Genomic DNA, 23,005 nt, shown 5'->3' with positions numbered 1-23,005 from the left:
ATAGGAAAGATAGGCAGCGTAAGAGGGAATTTGGACCAGGACAGTCAAGTATACCAACTGATAGTAAGAAGTTTAAGGGTTCTAGTTCACAAGATCAGACACAGGGCCACAGAGACCAGATTGGAATATCCATAGCTAGTTCCCTGGGCACAATAACAAGGGGATCAACCCCAGTGCCTGAATGTATGCATTGTGGTAGAAGACACAGAGGGAAGTGTCGATTGTTAACTGGAGAGTGTTTCAAGTGTGGGGCTACGGATCATTTCATTAGAGATTGCCCTCAGAGGAGTGGTTCAATAGCTCCGGTACAAGTTGATAGACCTTTCCCTATAGTTCAAAAGGGTAAAAGATCGGGTAGAGCAGAAATGGCTGACATTTCATAGAAGATTGTTTCTGAGACAGTTGAAAAGCCCGAAGTCAGGGTGGCACCACAAGTATATGCTATGGAAGCTCAGGAAGAGCCAAACCTGCATAATCGATGAGGCGATACAAGGAAGTGAAGAAACAAGAAGGTAGCAACTCCCCGATTACTTAAGTCAGGTAAATTTCGAGGACGAAATTTAAATTAGAGGGGAAGAGTTGTAACACCCTCCCGGTAGCAACTCCGTACATTCTACTGTTCCAGTGACCGGTGTTGGTCCCATGACTAGAACGTCCTAAAAATATTTAAACTAAAGTCAAGAACCAAAATTAACTCAAATATTAATAAGAAAAATTTAGGAAAAATTTTAGAAATAAAATACAACCAAGTCAAATGAGCCGGTGCCCAAGCGATGGGTAACCCAGAGGGAAGTTGCGGTTCTCGCAACGAGGCGCCCTAGACCCGGGAAAAAATTCATAAAATAATTTTTGGGACTCCAGAGAAGGGTCATTGAGGTTCCTATGGCATTAGAATGCCAAGAAAATATTTAGAAAAATTTTACAATCGGTATAGACAGTTTTGACCCGTTAAGCCAAACGAATTAACTTATTCAAGCTCATTTCTAGGCATTTTACTCAAATTAAGTTGAAAAGATGAACTTACTTGTTGAGCAGAATTTGTAACTCCAAATCTTCACTTCCTTTTTTACTTTTCTTGTTTCCATTCTCTCTATCAAAGCTAAAGAGCAAAACCTTACTTTGGTGATTATGAAATTTATGAAGAAATAATAGGGTTTAAGAAGCTTAAATGACCATTAATGGAGGAAATTGAAAAGAGAAAGAGAGAGGAGAAAATGGGAGCCGGCTAAAGTTGTAGGGAAAAAGAAAAAATGCTTTTTCCTTTTAATTTTTGTCTTCTTATAATAAGATAATTATCCCATAATTAATTAATTAATTTTTAAAAGTTTAATTATGTCATGCATGAGGTCATAATTCAATTATATTTTGAAATTTTCATCATTTCATTTTTTTTAATTGTTCTTTAAGTCAAAATTATCTCAAAGTTTCTTAAATTAAAAATTATCATTTATTGGGTCATGCATGTGTCATCCATGATGATGTCATAATTCAAATTTTCTTTTCTTTTCTTTTTCCTTTCTTTTTCCATAGTTCTTTAATTTAATTCTTAATCCCAAAATTTTCTTTTTTTTGATTTTATTAGACAGTTAGGTCAAGAGTTGGCTCTAGGGGTGAATTGACCAAATTGCCCCTCGCCGGTTCGATCCGGTTTGCAAATAATTCAATATTTCTTCCGGATCCCTGACCTAATTATTTGACCAGCTTAACAATTCTTTTTCGTAATTTTCTCTTTTCCACTGTGTTTGTAATAGTCCTAAGGAGCGCAGTGTCATATTTTACGATTCAAAATTTGAGTTTAAATCGACCTCGCAGTCCTTCTCGAGAAGGTCACCCATCGCTATGACTCCGAGCTCATTTAACTTTTTATGCTTTGTTTTTTCTTCTTTAAACTTAACTATTTGGCAATTACTAATTATTTGTGTTCAAGGCTTCTCTAGGTGTCTTCAACATAGTTCTAATCTTCTTAATTGTCCGAACTGACACCGGTCTCCGGAACAGTGTAATTTATCAGGCTATGCAAATAGAGGTGTTACAATTCTCCCCCCATTAAAATAAATTTCGTCCTCGAAATTGTGTCCACTATCTATCCTCAAATAGTCATACGTGTTGCTTTCTCATGCTTTTCTCACATTTCTACGTAGCTTCATAATCGGAATAATGGTCCGCAGCACTTTAACCAATACTATTTACTCATCGATTGCTTACCTCGTTTGCCAAGTTTCTTATGAACTTCTGTCATAAGTTAGATTCAATTCATTTCAATTTTAGAGATAAGCAAATATATGTGCTAATGGATCTACTTTTTCTAGGACCTCGTATGATCCTGTGGGTGAGAACTTAGTTTTACTCTTTTCTTATCAAATCTCTTAATCATTTGATGTAACCTTCAGTTTAGTTTAGAATATTTTTGTCTTTTCTTACTATTGTTTTAGCAATTATTTTCCTTTGTAGTCTTTTTTTTTCTATCGATATTCTATAGCTTATTTTGCACTGATGTGTAGTCATTACTTTCTTTTGTACTAAACTATAACCTTTCAATATTCTAACTTTAGAGTTTTAAATCCCAGGTTAGGATTTTTAAACTCCTTTCCAATAAGAAAACTTTATCTTATCATAACTATACCAAAACAGATGCCGTTTGCAACTATTCTTATCCTTGTGTACTATTGGGTAGTACGTAGCTCTACACAATTAATCCTAAGTCAGTACTGTAATCTGCAGCTTACAGCACAAACATCAAGAATATTGCATAGTTACTACGATATATCCCAATATATCAAACTTCCCTATATCTTATTTCTTTCAAATCCACTAATATCTTAAACTTATTTTGATTATGGTACCTACTGATGTCTATCAACAGTAATACCCTTACCCTCATCTAAGGTAGCTATATTACTATAACTTACTTTTAGGTCCTCTTGCTTTACATTAAATAAGCTAACTACTTAGCTTTATAAATTATTATATGCTAAAAAATACTTTTTGCTGACAACTCTTCCAAAATGAATTTTAATCACACTTATTATCGTAGTTTTTATCCTAAAGGACTAGTCACTAATATATCAAAATTTATTCTCTCTTTTTTTTTTTTTTACACATATGCATATCTTAGTTAAGAATCGAGAAAATACCAGCAACCATGTCAGAAGTCTCATCCTCGTCCCTTTGTCGCATAATGTATACTCTCAGTGGAGCATCACCTTGTCCTAGTTGATTCACAATACTCTGACTTCTAGGTGTACTACCCCTACCTCTGCCTCTGCCTCTGCCAACTGCTGGTGAACTCTTTGAGGTAGAAACTTGGGTTGATCCTTCTGACGTGGTAAATGATCCATAACGGCGTGGACTTACACAATCCTTAGCAAAATGACCAGTCTCTCCACAATTAAATTATGCTCTTATAGCTCTATAACATACTCCACTATGTGGTTTACCACAAGTTTCACAAAGTCGATCCGACAGCATATTTCTGTGTCTGTTGAGTTTGCTAATCAGATTGGGATGATTTCTATCCAGAAGATCTACCTCTAACCGATTCGCCCAAGTTAGATCCTCCAAAATGTTTTCTTTTCCTAGAGCCACTCTCAGTAGCTTGGCCAGTAAACTTTTCAGTTTTCTCTTTCTCTTTTGTACTCTTTTTCACTGCCCATTCTGATTCTATTCTTTCCAGTTCCAAGGCTTGTGAAATTAATTCAGAAAAATTCTGGTGTCGGAACCCCACTACTTGCATTCTCAAGCTAGGCCTCAACCCAGCCTCAAACCTCTTACACCGGTCTCTGGGGGTGGTGACCAAACTTCTGGCATAGTGGCTTAGTCGAGTGAAATCCCGCTTATACTCTGCTACAGTTCTGTCCCCTTGCTTCAGACTCAAAAACTCTTGCAACTTCATGTCTACATAAGTATCGGGGACCCACTTTTGCCGAAATTCTGTTAAAAAGTCTGCCCATATGAGGACTGGTGACTCTACCAAACTGTGGGGGATAGTCTTCCACCACTCATATGATTCCCCTTATAGAAGTGATACTGAATATTCGAATTTCAACTCTTTTACACACTGCAGTTTTTTGAAAACCCGTTCCATTCTTTCTAACCACTGTTCTACCTCCAGTGGATCCACAATGCCCTTAAACTCGGTGGTCCCAAATTTCATTAATTTTTTATATTGCTGAGCCGAGGGCTATGGTTGTGCTGCAGGTGCTTACATCTGAGCTTATGGTGGCACATTTCTCACAATTTATTGGAAAAACGTAGCCATCTACTTTGCAAACTAAGCAGGAAACTGCGGTGCTTGAGGAGGTGCTTGAGGAGGAGCTGGAGTGGTTGACCCACTCACATTTTGGAGCGTTGGGGCTTCTCCTCGGGTCTCAGCCTCGATAGATTGCTCTACGGAATGATCTCCCTCTTCCATTCTATTTTCCAGAAATTTTCTACACTCTAATAACAAACATAAGGAGGTTGACCTCCATTAGTGTATATTCATGATGTAAATATGTCATATGTATCAATTAAAGACACTTAAGCAGTTGTACTTATCAAAGAAATATTCATATACATTGTCAAAATTCTTTACAAAACCATGCTCTGATACCACTAAAACATGTCACACCTTACTCCTCTATAAGGCATAACATGATCCCGTAGAATACGTAATGAATTACCAAACTTCACCTACCGATAACTCATTAAGTATCCTACAAGGGATTTTAAAACAATTTTCTTACTTTTTGGAAGTGGTGAGCGTTTTGGTAGGAATTAAAAACATTTAATTGAAGTTTGAAAACTAGTAAAAATTTTTATCCATTTTTATTTATCCGCAAATTTTATAAAAATTTCGGCAGAATGTCATCTATATTTTGAGAAAATAATTCTTTAAATACCTGGAAAAAAAAATTCCAATAATAATTTTTTTTCACAACTCCCAACCCAAATCAACTCAAGTTAACAAAATTCAATTTAATTCCACAACTCAACTAAAAATTTGTCATCTCAAAATACTTCACAAATTCATTTCAATTTTACAAATAGTACTAAATTTATAAATACAGATCTTAATTTACAAAAAGAAAATTTAAAATATCATTATTACAATTTATTATACATCTGCTCAACTTTACATTGATACATAAGACATTACAATATTTACATCAAATAACTACAAGGTATAATTAAATACCCGAACAAAAAGATCGGCGAAGGCCTTGCCAATTCAGCAGCTCACCCTACTGCTTTTTCCTTGCTCTTATCTGCGATAACAAAATAAGCTATCGCTGAGTATAAAAATACTCAGTGGTGCACAATAAAGTATAAAATGCATAACATAAAATATTTATGAACAAATTATAATTCAAAAATCTCATAATTGCATTTCATAATTTTTTTTTTAAATCACATTTATAACAAATCATAATTTTCAAAGCTTAATATAACACAAATTTGATCAAACAATTTAATAATCATAGTGTTGCCAATCAATAACACAACTTAGGCCATGATACAAAATTTCCGAATATGCCGTGTTGTTCACTACGACAAGGCAAACTCACCTTACTAATCGAAATCAATGGGGGAGGTGGCTAACTAGCTAATGAGTACTCATCCAAACTCACCCCTCGGACTAGGAAGCCAGAAAGGGAGGAAAGTGATTAAATATCAAACTCAACCCCACAAGTAGAGGATGAACATATTAATATTGCCATGCCAAGTGTGAATAAAAAATAATTTAAATTAAGTTATTCAAACATTTCATACAATTCATAAATTGGTATTAGAGCTCGACCATTACAATTGGTATCAGAGCCACTCGTGTGTCCTCTTGGGCGATGGTGGGGTAAACCTCAGCGAGGACGCTAAGTCCCGAAAGGGGGGGAGAAAGGTCTCTTAGGCAAATCCCACATCGGAAAAACACGGAGATGGTCTTAGGTTTAAAAAGTAATGATATATAAAATGGGAAAACTAATCACTAGAGGCGCTTTTTGGTGGAATGGCTTAGAGAGTTGGAAGAACTCCAGGGTTAAGCGTGCTCATTTAAGAGAAATCCTAGGATGGGTGACCTCCTGGGAAGTTCTCCATTCCACCTATGGGACAAAACCGTGAGGCTTATGGCCAAAGCTGACAATTCCTCTAGTGGTTGGAGTCCGATCGTTACAGTTAAACCTCAAGAACAAAATTCCTATGAAGATGACTTACCAGTAGAGTTCCCACAAAAGCAGGAGTTACTTGAAGAAGAAATTGAACCTAATGTTGAAGAAAACAACTCTTTTATTGTTGGTGGGTCATTAGAAAAGTGCTTACTTGAAGACAAATTAGAGATGAAGGTGGTAGATGAAGAAATTAATGAGACTATCAATCTAAGTTCATTAATGATGTTTACACATACACCACCAGAAGACCCTTTTCTATTATGGACACCTACATCATTATATGTCCTCCATGAGCTAAAGCAGCCCTCTTCCGAAGCAGATCACTCTAAGCCATGTGTTGTTCATTCTACGTTCAATCTTGTTTTACATCTTGCCAATCTTGAGGGTACCACAAATCAAGACCCATATGTGGTGTTACATGACAACTACTATGGGTGAAAACCGCTTTTTGATCAGCAATTCTAAAAGGGGTCAAGCTAATGACCTTACATTAGCGCTTCTTGGGGGGCAATCCAAGTTTTAAATTTAATCTTTGCATTTTTTTTATTTATTTCTTTTGTTTATCACCCTCCCAAACTTAATTTCGTATTTGTTCATTTTATAGGCTCAAGAAGCACTTGAGAGGAGCAATGGAGATCAAACTCACAAATCTTCAAGGGAAGGCATGCTTCAAAGGGGAGTATTCTATATCCATTAGCTTTTACTACTACGGGCGAAAATCGCTTTCTGATTAGCAATTCTAAAAGGGGTCAAGTTAATGACCTTAAATTAGCGCTTCCTAGGAGGCAACCCAAGTTTTAAATTTAATCTTTGCATTTTTTTTTATTTTTTTTCTTTTGTTTTTCACCCTCCCAAACTTAATTTCGATATTTGTTTATTTTGTAGGTTCAAGAAGCACTTGAGAGGAGCAATGGAGATCAAACTCACAAATCTTTAAGGGAAGGCACGCTTCAAAGGGAAGTATTCTATATGCATTAGCTTTTCCTTATTATTACATTTATTATGTTGCTCTTGACCTGATTATGATATATTGATGACATTGAGGACAATGTCAAATTTGAGTTTGAGGGTGCATTTCATGCATTGCATTCATATATTGCATTTCATTACCTTATTATATCTATATTATATTTAAGTGTCAAAAATCCAGAAAATTTTTATAAATTTTGAAAATTCTGGACTTTTTCAAAAAGCTTTTAACTTAGAATTATAACTAAAACCTTAATGAGCTAATGATTGGACTCTCTAGGAAAGAGAAATGAATGTAACTGGATAGGCAAAAAGGCTTCAATATGTTATTTGTGAAAAACTAAATCACCTAAGTGGAGTGAAACTAGTTAAATCCCTTCATAGCTATTAATTTATCACATTGAACTTGTAAAATTAGAAGAAAATTTTTGAAATACAAGCAAACCTAAAAATGCCTCACCAGCTCTAGAACACGTCTCTTAGACCTATCAAGGCGAAATCCTAGTATATGCTTGATGAAGAGATGATTAAGGCATTCTTTAATATAACCTCATTAAGCCTTAGCCACCCTTAATTAAAATATATATCCCTTGTAGCCAATTTGAAACCTATATCTATCCCTTAGAATTTATTGCTTACTCATATTATTTACCTATCCCCTAGCCTAAACACCTATCCTACCCTTTTGAGGAGGCTAAATGCATAAGTAAAAAGTATATTAAGTGCAACAAAAAAAAATTTAGAGATAGGATGTAAAACACAAGAAAGAGTGCAAGTGTACAATTGAAATCAAAGAAAAATTTGGCTTTCCAACCAAGCAAAAGCAATGAGTTTGGGGGAGAGGACAAAAGGGACATTAAAAAAAAAAAAAAGAAGAAGAAGAAGAAGTCTCAGGATAAGTATCATGGGAGCATGCTTGGCACTATAAAAAACTGAAAGCCCTTCTTTTCCATACAAAATCAGTAGAATAAACTTAGTATACTTGATATTTTATGCATACAAGCTATTCTCATAGTTTAATTCTTAAATTCACGGTACCATCCCCAAAAATTCTAAGAAATTAAGTTATATCTCTATTGCAAATCCTAGATTCTAGGGTAGTCTTCAGAGAGCCCTAGGAACTAGATTGAACTTCAACACAGCATTTCACCCACAGACATATGGCCAGTCTGAAAGGATTATTCAGATATTAGAGGATATGCTACGGGCTTGTGTGATTAAGTTTGAAGGTAGTTGGGATACATACTTGCCTTTGATTAAGTTTACTTATAACAATAGCTACCAATCAAGAATTGGAATGCCTCCATATGAAGCTTTGTATGGCAGAAAGTGTAAAACTCCCTTATGTTGGGATGAAGTAGATGAAAGGAAGATGATTGGGCTAGAAATTGTTTAGCAGACAGAGGAAAAGATTAGATTGATCAGAGATAGACTCAAGGCTGCATCAATTGGTATGAAACCAATTGGAGGTGAAACTAGGCACAAAATATGCCAACTTTCATGAAGGAAGCTTGCCAAGATTCTACTTGCAAGGTAGCTTGAAAAATGACCAAATCCGGATTAAGTGCAAATAAGGCCTGAAAAGTTACCATTTGGGCAACGGTTAGTGTTTAGGCCATAACTCACTCAAAACAGGTTCAATTGACCTAAAATTTTGACCATGAATAGTTAAGACCCATATCTACAAGTCTTATGAAGACACCAAACCCAAAAATGACCATAAGCAAGTCAAACAGCTTGCACAAGTTCGGGTCCAAAAACTGGTCGAACCAAAATTGACCTAAAATGACCTAAAATGATCAATTTTTGTGCAATTTGACCAGCAATAGTAAAATGACCATAACTTGGTCTACATAACTCAGAATGACCTGAAATTTTTCCCCGCGTGCAATAAGACATAGGTCTACAAGTTTGTAGTTTTAACCGAAACCCGAAAACCGAGGGAACTAGGTCGTCCGACTAGGTCAAACTATTATCTCGGAATCCAGCAAGTTGCAATAAAACGCAAAATACATAAAAATGAATTTGGTAACATGTACCAACCCTAAAAGACCATCGAATGTGACATATTAGTAACATTAAAACCTAAATTACCTAGAATGCACTGAGGGTCGACATATTAGGTTGATGAAGCAAATAATAGCATTCAATGAATAACTTATCAAGCATTATCGTTAGAGACAGTTTAATTGAGTACTGAAACACTTCAAATTGTGTTTCTCAGTTAGCAAAGACTCAGGAAAAGGGAAGGAAACACTGAGTCAAGACCAGGAGACAGTTATCAGAGGTTTTTGTACAATAGCTATTTCTTTTGAATTTTTCAATTGAAATAAATTATGACTATTTGTACATTATTGTTTTAAATTGTGGAAATGTGTTTGAATGGATACTTATTGCTTGAAAAACATTGTAAATGGTTTGAAACTGTGAAAAATTATTTGAATGATATTGATGGATACTTATTGATTGAAAAGCATTGGAAATGGTTTGAAACCACAGCTATCATGTATATTGATTGTATTCCTCACTAGCTTGTCTAGTGGGACGAATTGAATTCCATCTCTGGCTGAAGTGTTGAGGTGTATGCCTGTTGAGGACGAATAGAATGAGTACTCATATTTTTGCTAGCTAGCTATGTTATTCCTCATTAGCCATCGGCTTCTAGGACGAATTGAATACCTCATTAGCCATCGGCTTTTGGGACGAATTGAACTTTGGAACATGATTAAGCTGTGTGTGATTTATTGATATGTATTGTAAGATTATGAAATGGAGTTTAAATTCTTATTGACATTCACTGTCTTTTGAATTTAACTATGTTTTGATTTTTGAGATTTATTGTGATATTGTAAAATAGAGTTTAAATTCCTTATGACATTTATTGTCTTGAATCTAACTATGGTTTTAAGTATCCACTATTTATATGATTTATGAATTGTGATTTAAAGTTGTATTTGGTAAATGTTGTGCACCACTGAGACATTGTCTCAGCGATAGCTTTTCATTGCTGTTGCATGTAGACAGATGGACAGGGCAGCAGATTAGGCTGCTAGCACATCCAGCGAGAGATTATCGAGTATAATGAGTATACCACATTTTGCATTTTGTATTGTAATGTATGACCACTGTATGTACATATTGTTCTTGGTTTTGAGCAATTGTAAATTAAAATTGTACCTCAAAGTTGTAAAATAAATTATGAGTTATTTTGACTTGTAAAAATTGTATTATATTTCTTGTATCTCAGTCTTTGAAAAATTATTGTGGATTTGTGTTGGATTATGTTGGAGTTTGAGATTGAGAAAAATATTGAAGTGCTTTCTATAGGTTTTTGAAGAACTATTTTATCCAAATTACAGAGGGCACTCTGCCAAAAGTTTTACAGAAATTACTAATAGTCTAAATGTGTTAGCTAATTCACTTCAGTTCAAAAAGGTTTTTAACACCTGTAAATAGTGCTCACCACTGTAAAAGAAGTAAGAAAAATTTTGAAAATTCCTTGTAGTATATTTAATGGGTTATCAGTAGGCGAAGTTGGTAATTTATTAGGTATACTACGGGATCATGTTACGCCTTACAGAGGGGTAGGGTGTGACACACACTCCTCAAACACCATCATTAAACCAATTTAATTCAGTTTAAATCATCAAAATCATCACTCACTTAAAGCTGCCAAAATTCATGGGTGGTTATACATACATATTTTCTTTTATTCTTCAACAAATTGAATTCAATTTAGCTTTCTAAACAAAAGATAGGAAGGAAGGAAAGAAGTATATGCACTAACCTCTTTGAGTAAAGATCTTGAGATGTATAATCTTCACTTTCTTTTAATTTCTTAGTAGCCAATCACTTCCCTAAGGTCTAACTATTAATTTTTGTGTTGGAGGTTATGAGTTTTGTGGTGTGTTTGCATGGGAATTCAAGTTTGTATGAAGAAAAATGGTGAGGAGCTTTGCAAAAATGGAGTTCGGCCAAAGCTAAGAAAAATGAGGAAGAAGACCATTTTCTTCCTTTTTAATAGATTTTTATCTCTTATTTTATGTGTTGTCAAGTTTTAATTGGGTGGGAGACTTTAATTACATCATGCATATGTAATAATTCTAATTAAATTTTAATTTGTTTTGTTTTCTTTTTCTTCTTTCTTTTATTAATTTTTGATTAAATTTTTAGCAATATTTATTCATATTTTATGTTACAAATCTTACTTACTTGAATGGACAAGTTGGTCAAAAATCATCTCTAAATGTGAAATTACCAAAATGCCCTTCGTTTTGCTTAACGGATTAAAATTGTCTGCACCGATTTACAAATTTTTCTAAGCATTTTCTTGGCATTCTAATGCCATCGAAACCTCAATGACTCTTCTCTGGAGTCCCACAAATTATTTCATGAATTTTCCTCTGGGTTTAGGGCTTCTAGCTATGAAGACAGCAAGTTCCCATCAAGGTCACCCATCACTAGGGTACCCGCTTATTTAACTTCATTGTATTTTATTTCTTAAATTTTTCTAAATTTTTCATTACCATTTTTTGGGTTATTTATGACTCCTCACTCTAGTTTATAAATTGTTCTAAACATTATAGCTGTCCGGACAGACATTGGTCATCGGAACAGTCGAATGTACGAACTAGCTAAAGTGAGGTTGTTACATAGATAATGAAAACTTGAAAAACAAAAGTGGTAGAAAGTTACATGGGGCAGGGGCGTGTAACACTACACGGGCCGTGTAAAGTACCCTGTCAGTAATTCTGATGCGACTTTTCTTTGTTCCAACCCTACCCGGATGGACTTCTAATGCTTCTAGGACTCTGAAATTAGGGTTTTTACACCAGATATAAATATATCAAGTCAGGAATTGAGGGGGAAGAGAGAATTTACATCTAAGAATAGAATTTTATATCCAAGAGAGTTGATTTACATTCAAGGATGCACATCAACTTCAAGGGAGGCAAGGGAGAAACAAGATCTGCAAGATTGCTAGAAGGGATTTTCAGTTGAAGTTCCAAAAGTCTAAGGCTGCAATTCTTTTTCTGGGTTCTTTCACTCTATTTTCTTCTCATGTCTTCTCTTTATCTTTTTATAATCTTGGTTGTAAAACTCACCATGGGTGAGTAGGTTCTTTATTCTAGGGTTAGGGTATAGCACTCAATTTCATTATGGATCTGGTTTGATTTTATTTAATATATTGGGTATTTTATTCTTTAATTCAATTTATTGTGATCTTAATGCATGCTATGTGTTGGTGCCCACTTAGTATTGATTACAGATATTAATTAAAGGACTAAAAGGTGAAAATTAATATTAGAAAAGCGAGATTTTGAACCTAGGAAATCTGACTTAGAGATAGGCTGATGACCTTTGTGGAGTTCCAAAATTAATCAAAGATCTTAAAGGGTTTTAATTAATTTAATCACCACGAAAGTAGGGTTTATGTTAATTAAAATATACCTTGAGTACTTTAAGAGGGGACTTTAGATAACTTAGGATTAATTTCCATCAAAGTAATAATCTCTCATTTATTGAATGAATCAGATTGATTCTATAATTGATTGAAGTGTGAACCCCTAGCTCTAGAATGCCTTTGTCCATTAGTATTTTATTTTAGTTAATTATTTAGATCTTATTTCTTTCAATTTAGATATAATCATTATTTCTCTACAATTCGATCGCCTAGATAATTAAAATCACTATAGTTTGATACTCAACACGGTCCTCGTGGGAATGATACTCTACTCATCACTTTATTACTTGTTAGCGATCCGTGCACTTGCAGTTATTGTAAAACCAGCAAACATCATTTAACCTTGATTTGAAACAATAATACAATTTTAAATTTGGAACCTATAATCTGAACACAAACACTTTCAATATAGATTAATAGTACATTAGTTGTCTATTATTATCAAAACATGGATTAAGACTCTTGGGTCCAATAGAGGCCATTAGAATCTTGCTTACATATGCATCATATATGAATTTCAAATTATTTCAAATGGATGTGAAAAGTGATTTTTTTAAATTGGTTTTATTGATGAAGAGGTGTATATTGAGCAGCCCCCCAATTTTGAAAATTATGAGTTTCCAAATCACGTTTTTAAATTAACTAAAACCTTGTAGGGTTTGAAATAAGCTCCTAAATCTTGGTATGAAAGGCCTAGTAATTTTCTTTTCCAAAATGGTTAACACAACTCTTTTTGTAAAAAATCATAAAAATGATATCTTTATAGTGCAAATATATATTGATAATATTATATTTGGTGCTACTAATGAGTGTTTTTATAAAGAGTTTTGTAAAACAATGAAGAGTGAACTTGAGATGAGCAATGATGGGAGAACTCAATTTCTTCTTTGGGCTCCAAATCGAACAAGCTAAGGATGGCATCTTCATTAACCAACCAAGCTAAGTACTTAAAAGAGTTGATCAAGAGGTTTAGGATGGAGAATAGCAAGCTAAGAACCCCCAATGAGCACAAACACCAAGCTTGACAAGGATCAAAAAGGGAAATCGGTTGATAAAAAGCTTTATAAAGATATGATCGATTGTTGTTTGTACCTCACAGCTAGTTGACTGAATATTATGTTTTTCGTTTATTTGTGTGTACATTTTCAATCTTATCCAAAAGAGTTTCATTTGCATGCTGTTAAATGCATTCTTAAATATTTGAGTGGTTTATTGCATTTAGAACTATAGTATCCTGGAAATGCATTATTTGATTTGTGTTCTTACTTAGATGTCGACTTTGTCGGAAACATCCTTAATAGGAAGAGTACCTTTGGTACTTGTCAATTCCTAGGACTTTCTTTAATTTTTTGGTGTAGCAACAAACAAAACTCAATTACACTTTGAACCGCTGAAGCCGAATATATAGTTGTGGGTCTTTATTATAGCTAAGTTCTTTAGATTAAGCAATAATTAAGAGACTTCAAAGTGTCTCTTATTCACATTTCAATAAAATACGATAATACCAGTGCAATCAACTTAACTAAGAACCTTATACAATATTTTAGAACTAAGCATATAGACATAAAACATTGTTTCATTCATAATAATGTATTGAATGGTGATGTTGTTCTTGAGTTTGTTGATACAAACAATCAACTTATTGATATCTTCACAAAACCCTTGTGTGAAGATAGATTTGATTTTATTAAAAGAGAGTTAAGAATGCTTGATGGCCATGATACTTGAATGGTTAGTTTTCTGATGCCTATATGTGGTTGAAAACTTGATTCTTATGTGAATATGTTTGAAAAAACAAGATTAAAAGTGTGTAGGAATCTTTTGTAAAATTTTTCTTGGTATAATTTTTTTTATTTAATAAATATTTTTATTTTTTGTTTTTTCTCTCAAAAATTTTCTTTTAGAGTTTTTGTCTATCAAAAGGGAGAGAAAAAGAGTGTTTGTGTCACGCCTTACCGGGTAAGGCATAAAATGATCCCGTAGAATATCTAATAAACTACCGAACTTCACCTACCAATAACTCATTAAATACCTTACAAGGGATTTTAAAACAATTTTCTTATTTTTGGTAAGTGCCGAGCATTTTCTAATAGGTATTTAAAACATTTAATTGAAATTAAAAACTAGTTAAAACTTTTGGCCTATTTTATTTTTCCGCAAATTTTATTTTATATTTTGAGAAAACAGTTTTTCAAATACCTGTAAAACGCACTTCCAATAAATTTTCTCGACCACTACTTTAATTTCACAATCAATCTCAATCAATTTCAAGTCATTTATCAATTTCCAAAAAAAAAATCAAATCCACCATTTTCAATATCCAACAATCATCAAATGCTAATAATAAATTTCATTCAATTCAAAATAAATAAAATAGCTCCATTCATAATTCATTAAGGACAAAACAATTTATATACATCCTTACAAAATTTACATTAAGAGAAATTCAACTAAAATTTATTACAAACTTTACACAAGCTTTGCACAAGCTGCTCAAGACCGAATTTACATGTCCATACATTTATGTGTAATACATATATCAAAAGAAAATATTTACAGTCAGGGTATAAATTATACCCGATAACTTCAAGCTGATAAATCCTCAATCCTCGACTCATCACGCTGCTCCTCTAGTCTCTATATCTGCGACAGCAATAAAAGCTATCGCTGAGTACTAGGACTCAGTGGTGCACAACATACTAAAATAATTTTATGCAGAATTTAAATCACATTTATTCAAAAATTTGACTGAATATAAGAATTAAATACAAATCATGCATTATGAGATTTTAATCCAAAACAATTTCATTTTGAAGTATCAAATCACATTTCATAAAACCCACAGTTAGATCATGCCATTCGAAACAAATAGAATCTCAATAGCCAAAGGCTAAAGAGAAATCACATCACAAGGTTAGCTAGCTCAAATATATAGATATCCATTCACATCCTCTTCTACTGGCACACCTCAACACTTCTCCAGAGAAGGAATCAAAATTCGAAACTAATTACCCCCACTAGTCCTGCTAGTGAGGTGTTCAAATATATGGTCATGACACTGTGATTTCAAAACTTATCTTAACAATTTGCTAAACATTGTCATTTCAAATATACACAATAACTTTCAACAATTTAAATCAAAACATCATAGATAATATCACAAATAAACTTTCACAATTCAAAGCAACAGTAAAATACATATTTCATTCACTTTATCAATGAATTTTAAAGCATTGTGATGTTGTGCACAAACCTCAAGCGAGTCACCTCTTGGCCTTGACTCGGTTCCTCGGGTTCTTTCCCGGTATTCTTTTCAACTGAAACACACAACTTTACAGTGTTTCAGTACCATAACTTAGCATAAATCCAAAAATAAATTTAACTTCACTTTTACCTAGCTCTAATGTGCTAAACTCGACGTTCTTGAAATTTTGTGTTTCGGGGTTACTATTCACTACACTATTCAAGTCAAATTGTTGACTTTCTAAGGCTTAATAGGTATAGGAATTCCAACTTCACCCACATACCACATTTTGGTCATTAAATTTGTTGGTTTTGGTTGTTTATTCAAATTCTAAGTCTTTTTAGGCAAATTTGAAAATTTTCAGTTTTAGAGTATAAGGTTGCACTGTTCCATTGGTCACTTTTCTGTTGGAATTTGGCAAAACTTCCTTCATAGAAAATGTTCCCTATTGTCTTAAGTTTATTCCTCTTTTTGAATCACTCCAATTAGAGTTTTGTAGCTCAAGTTATAGCCATTTGAACTATGGCTGCCAGATTAGACACAACCCAGAATTTTGGGCAATTTTTGGTGCTGGCAGTTTTGGGTCACCAAATTGGGGTGGCCAAATGACTTACTTAATAGCATAATTTGGGTTGGTATTCTTCATGAAAATTTTAGGTCTATATCGCATCTAACCACTGGTAAAATTTCAAGTCATTTTGACCTGCCTAGCTCAAGTTATGGCCAAATGAACAAACATTGTTCATTTGGCCAGTTTGTACAGGGTAGCCTGCAATTTTCTAACTTTGGTCAATTTGTTCACTATGTTTTGGTCACTTTTTGGGCATGCTTCCTAAATGAAAATTGTGTCATTTAGTGTCTATTTTCATTCTCAATTGGTCTCATACCAATTGAACTTGTAAAATTTCATTTTTGGTCCCTCAAAGGTAATTTGGTCATGCTGCCATACTCCATTCGAATTTGGCTTTAATTCAAACACTTCTAACACACTTAATTAGGTCACAAATGACCATTTCTCACTCAAATAAGGTTAACTACATCATTTGGCTAATTCTTAAATTTTTCTCCCAATTTCAATGGCACCAAGAACCCTAAATTTTTTTAATTTGCACAATTCATGAAATTGAAACATTCTAAGCACAACAACTACTTCCATTGAACTTATGTACATAATTTATTACACTAAAACATATCATATCCACTCAATCTCATGGCTGCTGAATTTTTTTATGACTCCTAACAAGCATGATTTTTCATAATTTCCATGCAATTCACACTTATTCAACCTCATATCCATTCATAATACTTAATTTAAAAGAGAAAATGGACTTACCTAAATTTGTGAATTTCCACTTCTCCAATCCTTCAATTTTCCTTATCTTTTTTTTTTTTCAATCTTCAAATCAAAGCTCAAGGGAAATTTTTTCTTAAGGGAGTTGTGAAATTAATGGAGGTTTTTAGGGTTGTGAGAGCTTAACACAAGCTTTCATGGTGGAGGAAGAAAATGAGAGAGATGAGAGAAAGAGATGAATCGGCAAGAAGGAGAAAGAAAGAAGCAAAATGAATTTCTTTTTGTTTTTTTACGTTATTTATCTCTTAAATTAGCCATTTGACTTGGTCAATTATTGGGCAAAATTAATTTTTATTTTGACATCATTTGTGATGTCATCAAGATGATGAAAAAAAGCTTTTTTTTTTCTTTTTCATTAATTTTTCAATGGTTCTTTAATTTAATTCTCGACTTCAAAATTTTCGTTTCTCTAATTTTTTTTGACAGTTAGGTCAGGAGTAAGCTCTCGGGGTCAATTAACCAAATTGCCCCTCACCGGTTCATCCCGGTTTGCAAATAATTTAATATTTCTTCCGGCTCCCTGACCTAATTATTTGACTGACTTAACAATTCTTTTTCTTGATTTTCTCTTTTTCATTGTGTTCGTAAGGGTCCTAAGGACCGCAGCGTCATATTTTACGATTTGAAATTTGAGTTTAAAATGACTTCGCAGTCTTCCCAAGAAGGTCACCCATCGCTGTGACTCTCAGCTCGTTTAACTTCTTATGTTCTGTTTTTCTTATTTATACTTAACTAATTGAACATTACTAATTATTTGTGTTTATGGCTTATCTAGTTGTCTTAAGTATGGTTCTAATCCCCTTAATTGTCCGGACCGACACCGGTCACTGGAACAGTGAAATATACCAGGCTATACAAATAGGGGTGTTACAATTCTCCCCCCCTTAAAATAAATTTCGTCTCGAAATTTTACCTAGTATTAATCTCTGAACAGCTGTGGGTGCTGTCTCCTCATGTCCTCCTCTCGTTCCCAAGTAGCCTCCTGGCCCAAATGATGGTTCTACAGCACTTTTACCAATGTTATCTGCTTGTTCTGTAGCTGCTTCACCTCATAAGCCAGAATCTCTACGGGTTCTTCCTCATATGTGAGGTCTGGATTCACTTCAATTTCTTCCACTAGTACTTCATGAGATGGGTCTGATCGGTACCTCCTCAACATAGACACATGGAAGACATTATGTATCTTCTCTAACTCTGGAGGTAGTGCCAACCGATATGCCAAAGGACCCACTCTTTCCAGAACCTCATATGGCCTAATGAAACGAGGACTCAGTTTCCCCTTTCTACCGAATCTCATAATTCTCTTCCAAGGAGAAACCTTGAGGAAAACTTTCTCACCCACTGCATACTCAATATCCCTTTTCTTCAGATTAATGTAGGACTTCTGACGGTCTGATGCAGTCTTAAGTCGATCTCGGATCACCCTAATTTTCTCTTCAGTTTGCTGAACAATTTCGAGTCCAATTATCTTTCTTTCACCCATGTCATCCCAACACAATGGGGTTATACATTTTCTGCCATACAAAGCTTCATATGGAGGCATTCCAATGCTTGACTAGTAGCTGTTGTTGTAAGCAAACTCAATCAAAGGCAATTGTGTATCCCAACTGCCCTCAAACTCAATCACACAAGCCCGTAGCATGTCCTCCAGGATCTGAATTACCTTCTTAGATTGGCCATCTGTCTGTGGGTGGAATGCAGTACTGAAGTTCAATCTAGTTCCTAAGGCTCTCTGAAGACTACCCCAGAATCTATAAGTGAACCTAGGATCTCTGTCTGATATGATGGATACTAGCACTCCATGTAGTCTCACAATCTCATCAATTACAACCTGGCCAATCTTTCTAAACTGTAGTCCATTCGGACTGGCAGAAAATGAGCAGATTTGGTCAGTCTATCAATAATGACCCAAACTGCATCATGACTCTTCTGTGTCCTCGGAAGTCCCATCACAAAATCCATCGTTATTCTCTCCAATTTCCATTCTGGTACTGGTAGTGGATGTAACAATCCAGCAGGTACTTGATGCTCTGCCTTCACTTGCTGACAAGTTAGGCATTTGGATACAAACTCTACCACATTCCTTTTCATACGCATCCACTAGTAATGCTCCTTTAGCCCTCTATACATTTTTGTGCCACCAGGGTGCATGGCAAAAGGAGATTCATGTGCTTCCTTCAAAATGATCTGCCTCAAATCAACATCATTAGGAACACATATTCTGCCCTGGTGTAGCAGTAGACCATCATCTCTGATTGAGAATTCTAGTTTCTTGCCCTGCTAGACTTCTTCCATCAGCTTCTGATACTTCTGATCATTGTGAGTAGCCATTCTAATCTGATCAATCAACACTGGTTGTACATGCCATGCAACTGTTGTCTGCCCATCATTATTAATCTCTAAGCTGGCATGCAATGATCTTAACTCATGTACCAAAGACAAAGGAGTAACCCACAGACTTGCCATAGTCTTGCATCTTAAGGCATCAGCTACAATATTAGCTTTCTCTGGCTGATAGTCTATTAGACAATCATAGTCTTTTATCAACTCTAACCATCCCCTCTGTCTCAAATTCAGCTCTTTCTGAGTGCCCAAATACTTCAAACTCTTATGATTTGTGTAGATGTAACATTTCTCCCCATACAAATAGTGCCTCCAGATCTTAAGAGCAAACACAATAGCTGCAAGCTCCAAATCATGTGTTGGATAGTTCCTCTCATGTGGTTTCAGCTGGCGTGATGTATAGGCAATGATATTTCGATCTTGTATCAATACACAGCCTAAACCATTGTGAGAAACATCACTGTAAACAGTGTATTCTTTACCCAGTATAGGTAAAGTCAGGACTGGAGCTTCAGTCAAACATCTTTTCAATTCATCAAAACTCTGTTGGCATTTATCCGTCCACTGAAATTTTACATCTTTTCGAAGTAGCTTAGTCAATGGAGATGCCAACATGGAAAATCCCTTTACAAATGTACAGTAGTATCCAGCTAAACCCAGAAAACTGTGAATCTCTGTGACATTTCTGGGTGGTATCTAATTAAGGACAGCTTCAATCTTACTTGGATCTACCTTGATGCCCTCTTCTGATATGACATGCCCCAAGAAGGATATCTTCTTCAGCCAAAATTCACATTTCGACAATTTGGCATATAGCTATTTCTCTCTCAAAGTCTGCAGTACAATCCGCAGATGTCTATCATGCTCTTCTGCATTCCTCGAATAGACCAATATATCATCAATGAATACCACCATAAACTGGTCGAGGTATGGTCTGAAGATAGTGTTCATCAGATTCATAAAAGCTGCCAGAGCATTAGTTAACCCCAATGGCATAACCAAAAACTCATAATGGCCATAACGGGTTCTGAAGGCAGTTTTAGAAATACTCTGCTCTTATACTTTCAGCTAATAATAACCTGATCTCAGGTCAATTTTGGAGAACACAGCTGCACCCCTCAACTGATCAAATAAGTCATCAATTGAGGGTAATGGATATTTATTCTTTATTGTCACCTTATTCAACTGCCGGTAGTCAATAAATAAGCGGAGAGTGCCATCCTTCTTCTTAACAAACAATACTGGCGCTCCCCAAGGTGACACACTAGGGCGGATAAAGCCCTTGTCAAGTAATTCTTGCAACTGCACTTTCAACTCTTTCAATTCTGCAGGTGCCATTCTATATGGTGTTATAGAGATTGGGTTCACACCAGGCATAACATCAATCTCAAACTGCACCTCTCTTTCTGGAGGTAATCCTGGCAATTCATCAGGAAACACATTCAGAAAGTCACATACCATAGGGATGTCCCTTAGTGTTGGACTCCCCACTTAGGTGTCTATCACATGTGCCAAGTATGCTTCACACCCCTTTCTGATTATCCTTCTGGCTAGTGCAGCCGAAATAATGTTTGATGGCAGTAAATGCCTATCCCCATATATTACCACATCATCGTATAAAGGGAGACCAAAAGTGACTGTCTTTAGTCTACAGTCAATCATAGCGTGATGCCTAGCTAACCAGTCCATGCCCAAGATAATATCATACTCTCTGAAGGGCATTTCAATCAAATCTGATAGGAAAACATGTCCTTGGATCACCAAAGGACAGTCTCTATAGATTCTGTTGACTCGGACCTCTTTTCCTAACGAACTAGTTACTAGCACTTCAAAACCCATTTGCACACATGGAATAGCAAGTGAACAGACTATGCTAGCACTAACATATGAATGGGTTGAACCCGGATCAAACAATACAAATACTTCTTAATCAGAGATAGAGAATGTACCAACTACCACATCGGTAGTCTGAGCCTCTTCTCGCTGTCTCATCGTGTAGACTCTGGCTGAAGCACTTCCTTGTGCTGATTGACCAACTGTGCCCTGACTGCTTGAAGCAGTGCCTGTACCTCTGCCTCTTACTCTGCCAACTGACTGTGAACCTCAGGGAGCAGGACTCTGAATAGATCCCTTGACAGTAGTAAGAGCTGGACCATATCTCGGAAACGGAGCACTAGTGTAGTCTTTAGCTATATGGCCCTTGCTTCCATAATTAAAATAGGCTCCAGTGGCCCAATAACATTCCCCCCTATGAATCTTGCCACAAGTCTCACAGGGGCGGGCAGAATGTGAACCCCTGCTTGACTGCTGACCAGACCTAGGGGGTCTTTATCCGAAAATCTGCCCTTACCAAATATTCCACCTCGACCCCTGCTGGGTCCACTAAATTTCTTCTTCTTCCCAGAAGTCCCACCAGAACTCGGCTCTACTAACTTTTCCCCCTTGTCTTTCTCTAATTTCTCAGCTTTCTCTGATTTTTCTTTCACTGGGGTTGCTTCTGATTCTATTCTTTCCAACTCAAGTGCTTGAGACATGAGCTCTGAGAAATTGTTGTGCCTGAATCCCACAACTTGCATTCTCAAACTGGGCTTCAAACCAGTCTCAAATCTCTTGCATCTTGCCTTGCTGGTGGAAAGGAGACTCCCAGCATAATGACTTAAGCGGGAGAACTCCCTCTCATACTCTGCCACTGATCTATTCCCTTATTTCAAACTTAAAAATTCTTGCAGTTTCTGATCAACATATGCATCTGGGATGTATTTCTGTTTGAATTCTCTGATGAAGTCATCCCAGGTCAGCACTGGTGGTTTAGCCAAGCTGTGGGGGATGGTCTTCCACTAATCATACGCATTCCCTTGCAGTAGTGAATCAGAATACTCAAACTTCAGTTCATCTTGGCAGTGCAGCTTCTTAAATACTCTGTCCATTCTTTCAAGCCATTGCTCTGCCTCAAAAGGGTCCACTGTACCCTTAAATTCCGCAGCCCCATACTTCAATAATTTATCATACTGTCTGTAACACCCCTATTTGTATAGCCTGGTATATTTCACTGCTCCGGTGACCGATGTCAGTCCGGACAATTAAAGGGATTAAAACCATACTTAAGACAATTAGATAAACCATAAACACAAATAATTAGTAATGTTCAAGTAGTTAAGTATAAATAAGAAAAACAGAACATAAGAAGTTAAACGAGCCGAGAGTCACAGCGATGGGTGACCTTCTCGGGAACGACTGCGAAGTCATTTTAAACTCAAATTTTGAACCGTAAAAAGTGACGCTGCGGTCCTTAGGACCCTTATGAACACAGAGGAAAAGAGAAAATCACGAAAAAGAACTATTAAGCCAGTCAAATAATTAGGTCAGGGAGCCGAAAGAAATATGGAATTAATTGCAAACCGGGATGAACCGGCGAGGGGCAATTTGGTCAATTGACCCCGAGAGCTGACTTCTGACCTAACTGTCAAATAAAAACTAAGAAAAGAAAATTT

The sequence above is a fragment of the Hevea brasiliensis genome, chromosome 7 (assembly GCF_030052815.1).
Source record: "Hevea brasiliensis isolate MT/VB/25A 57/8 chromosome 7, ASM3005281v1, whole genome shotgun sequence".
NCBI lineage: Eukaryota > Viridiplantae > Streptophyta > Magnoliopsida > Malpighiales > Euphorbiaceae > Hevea > Hevea brasiliensis.
This window is presented reverse-complemented; position numbering follows the sequence as displayed.